The sequence below is a fragment of the Engraulis encrasicolus genome, chromosome 10, assembly GCF_034702125.1.
Source record: "Engraulis encrasicolus isolate BLACKSEA-1 chromosome 10, IST_EnEncr_1.0, whole genome shotgun sequence".
NCBI classification, from domain to species: Eukaryota; Metazoa; Chordata; class Actinopteri; order Clupeiformes; family Engraulidae; genus Engraulis; species Engraulis encrasicolus.
Genome location: NC_085866.1, coordinates 3,503,899 through 3,508,726, shown reverse-complemented (window position 1 = coordinate 3,508,726; position 4,828 = coordinate 3,503,899).

The window sequence follows — 4,828 nt, the reverse complement described above, 5'->3', positions numbered from 1 at the left end:
GTGCAGCGATTACCTGCGTAGCCTACTTAATTATGGAAGTGAGTGTCATTTGGACTGCCTATGGAATCAAGCCTACTGTCACCAAGCTCTTCCTGTCTCCCCAGCCTCGCAATGGATGGACACCTGGCCACCGCTCCTCCGCCTCCTTCGGAACGGATGACTGTGGGGGGGATCTCCAAGGAAATTTGGAATTTCGGACTTGTAGGCCTATAGATTTGGGGTGCCCCGGGACTCTTTTAGATTTCTGTTAGTTAATAAATATTATTTTAAAACTCAATATTTGTGTCTTGGCGTAGGCCTATTTGTGGTGTACAGTACTCTCCAGGGTATTTGGTAACAAGGAGAGGTGTCGCTGGAAAAATGCGCACTTTCTCACCTGCGACACATAACCCGACAGTTGGTTACACTTAATTTGAGCACGAAAACAGCAATATCAGTCGCTTGCTAATTTTTGCCAATGTGACAACATTAAATTCATTAGGGAAGTGTAGGTTAGGTTATCGCCCCAGCTGTTGGCGATGTGAGATAAATAGCCAACGCTTACACGCTCAAACGAAGCGCTGTTAGGTTACTGCGGTGAGGTGTATTGCACTCTCAGTAATTTTTACCAAACGAAAAAAGTATCCACAGCCAGACAACAAGTCTGAAGTTGCAATATTAGACGTTTCAAATCTTGCGATGCGATAATCGGTATGGCTTCTGGCTACACTCAATTTGCATTTTGTCAGAGCTTGCACATTAATGCAATTCATCCGATCATCATTTAAAAAAAAAAAAAGAAAATTCATTACATTATTTAGGCTATTCTTTTTATGACTCTTCCTACTTCCTGGAGGTGTTCTCACACAATTTATAGAGGCATGTTGTTATCCGCTGAATCGGTGCGTGCTGGTGAATATGAGCATATTAATATGCCGTCAGCATCGTAAAATATTCCATATGGTAATAAACATTTTGGACGTCCAAGCTCACACGGGAGCGCTGCAATAGGTAAGCTGTAGGCCAGAGAGAGAGAGAGAGAGAGAGAGAGAGAGAGAGAGAGAGACTACCACGTGGTAAAGCGTATAGCGAGCGCTCCCAAGTGCCACCCGGCGGTTGTTTGGGTACACTGCAGCTAGGCCCGGTACGTACCGAGGTGGATGACGTGGCATTACCTCGGTAAAGGGTGTGCATTGTAGGGGGACCGACTGTAGATGTCCATCACGCCAGTTATCATTTCGCATTTATAACCGCAGAACGTTAACGCAGTCAGAACAGCAGTCGCTTCTGGCAAAACAAATCTGGTAACATTAATTGTGATCATTCGGGCTTGCAGAGACTGCTGGCAGGCTACAACCCCCTTTTAAACAGGTCGTCAAATCATCTATGGATACTAACGCTGTTACGAGAGAAACTACCATCAGCCCATCTTTAATTTGTGTAGGTTTACCGAGAAGAGTAGCCTATTTCTAGCGTTTGTAGACGGCAAAGAATTCAAACTTTGTCTTCGACACAGCCACTGCGAGACAATTAACAGCAAGAGGTGTGCAAACGAAGCATTCCATCATTCTCGCGCAGATGGTTACATCGGCGTAGGCCTATGAGGAAAGTAAAAGTCGGCAACACTGTTCACTCCACCATGAATCATCAAACAGTGTTGGGGACCTTTTCCCTTTAGTGGTGGGTGCGCGCATTCTCTGACTTTTTGGATTACACCGTGAATCATTGCAAAGTTTAAATTTCATGTCAATAAAATGTAAACTCATAGCCCATCAGAAGCATCAGGTGAGCTCAGTCACTTTTGGCCGCGAGAGACTTTCTTTGTGTGTTATGGTAGGCATAGCCTACATTTGTGCCACGGAACGCAGTAACGTGGATTATTGAAACTGAAGACTTGATTTCTTCTATGTGGATATTTTTTTTCCGTTTGGTAGCCTATAATTACGGACCATGCAAATAACTCGAAACAGAGCGCGCCCAGTGCTTCACTGCGTGCGTAACAAGCTATAGCCAAGTCGCCTCCGCCCGTTCCCCAAATCCGCCCGCCTACTTATAAGTGATGATAGTTAATTATGTATCCACTGTTTAAGTCAGGAATGGATATTGACATGATACGGAGTTTGTATGCTTACAATTTGAAACGGTGATGACATTTAAAACTGAGTCAAACGGCCATAAACAGCATTGTGAAGGGTGTCGTAACGGCAGCATGAAGGTGGAACTTTAATTTCACGACGACATTCTGGCTAAAAACTCGCCCTGGCTGCTTCCCTGTTTCGCTTTAGGACTACAAGTGTGAACGAAATAAGCAAAACAGCATGAAGGAATAACAGTAGGCTAACGGAAATATCGTGACCTGAAATCAAGCGGGCGGAATTGGGAGCCTTTCGCCGGCGAATTGTGCTGAAACTAGATTTTGGACATGCTGGACGTTATCTCCAAATTACGATAGAAAGGGCCACCAATGGTAGCTAATATTGCTCATTACCTCATCTACACAGTTGCCGCTATCCAAAAATATACGATAGCATAATCAAATAGTATTTGAAATAGTGACATTATCACGTTCACAGTGAAGTGATCAGTGAAGTGGGCGGAATTTGGCGACCTTACTTGTTGTTCAGTGTTTGCAAGAACAGCATACCTGTTAGCTACAAAAAACTGCAAAATTGCCTGATTTTAAGACAAAAGTTGGAAAAGTTTCAACAGGCCAAATCCTGACAGTCAACGGGACAGTGACAAGTCAGACAGTACACCATGCTTTCCCATTTAACAGTCCCTGCGCGAGGCCAAAATCCCCTCACACAGGGCATGTTTTAAAAGGAGCGTGTGCAGCGTAAAAAATGAAATATGAGTTTCTCCTTGTTGTTTTGCCGCTCAAGTTGTCTGGGGCTGATGCAAAACTTCATGCTGGTTCAGTTTGTAATCAGGTAAATTCGCACGATTATCTGTGCGATTGCCATGAACATCGACTGTATGACTATGACCTGATGCTCCGATGCAAAGATGCACACCCACGAAATGGATAGGGTTGGATTTAGATTGTAGTTCTCAATTTAAAATAAATTCCCGGGAACTTCAACTGGATAATGAGGTAGGCTCTGTGGTCGTTTAAGATTTTTAAACATTTCGTTCAGTGTTTATAAATTAGGAACCGAAAATGGCACCGTCAGGAACCGGCATTGAAACGTAGGTTCTGGAACCGGAACCGAAACCGAAAAATTCTGATCGGTACTCAGCCCTACCCATGCCTGATGGTACGGCCGCACTGCTGAGCCAGCTAGGACCCCTAAAGTTTGTGGGGAATTTCAGTCTGCCTGCAGACATTTTTTCGTGGGCACCAGAACAACATGAGCCTCAAACCAGTCCAGACGCTTGGCATCATGGCACGCGGAGGACTAACTGCTCCAAGAGTCGACGTCACGTTGTTCATTTCGGCAGCTCAGTGAGCCTCTCCACTGGGGCCTTTGGTGGAGCCCCAACTCACCCTCAGACCTCTGGCTGTCACTGCACCAGAGAAGACCTGCTGACCTCTGGCTGTCACTGCACCAGAGAAGACCTGCTGGCCTCTGGCTGTCACTGCACCAGAGAAGACCTGCTGACCTCTGGCTGTCACTGCACCAGAGAAGACCTGCTGAAGATGATCGAGCCAGTCAGCAAGCTGCCCAGTAGAGATGATAAAAAACCCGGAGGATCCGGTTGGAGAGCCGGGTAAAGACCTCACCCGAACAGACCGGATGGCTGTCGTGCATTGATCCGCCAAAGGCGGGTCAGACGGCATTTCATTAATATGTCAACAAAATGGCTGTTACAGCGCGAGAAATTGTGAAACCGGAATATATCCTCTTTAGTTGACTACAACAGCCATTCTCTAATCTCCCTAGTATGCTGTTCAGTCACGAACACTCACTGAGTAAAACTGAACCAACTCCCGCCTCGTCATTCATCGAGCCTGTTTGATCCGTCCAGCCTATGTTGTGGCCAATTGAGTGTTTGAGTCGCGGATCCCCGCTCCCTATGCGTGTGCTTCTGACTCTGTTGAGGTCTACATTTTAATGTTAATAGTACTCTGCCAACGCTTTAACATCTCAGTCTGTAGGCTACTCTTAGGGAAATATAGTCTACAGACGTGACTCGATCACTCACTGCGTTACAGCGTAGGCTACAGTCTTTAAAGCCACTGCTGCCGTCACTCCCCTCGTCCGAGTCACTCAGCAGCGGCGCCCTCGACGACTCGGTGAGACGAATCCTGACTGAGTTGTTGGTAGCAGCGAATCCCCTACGGATCGGATCAATCGCTTAAGTTTCGTTTTTGCCACGAGTGTGTGAGTCGCAAGGCAACTCGGCAGCGGAAGCGAGTGGTCATCTGCTGCTCGCCTCCTGACTGTCCCTGCTCAACTAGACTTATGCTCCCAAATGTTTGACTTTTAGTCTTAAATACAAACACGCACATTATTTATTGCAAAATCAGGAACATGCCGTTTCACTGCTGCCAAAGGCTGTTCGAGTTGTAGTTTCATGTTTAATGAGGAGACCCAGGTGGGTCGGATCGCAGCATGAGTTTAGGAACTGTTACATTCATAAAGTGAGTTTTGTTGATCAAACTGTCTTACTCTTTGATTTATCAACGTGAATTGATAAATGGAACAACAAAGGCGAGGCGCATAGCTACTTAACGGCAGAAACGTTTTTAAAAATGCATTATTATTATTTATTTTAAATAAGTGATCCGTGTGATCCGGTTGATCCGTCTAATCCGGATACCCTCCTTGGAATGATCCAATCAATCCGGACACCTCAAAGAGTCGAGTTAAGCACCTCTAATGCCCAGTGAACTAGACCAGTGATT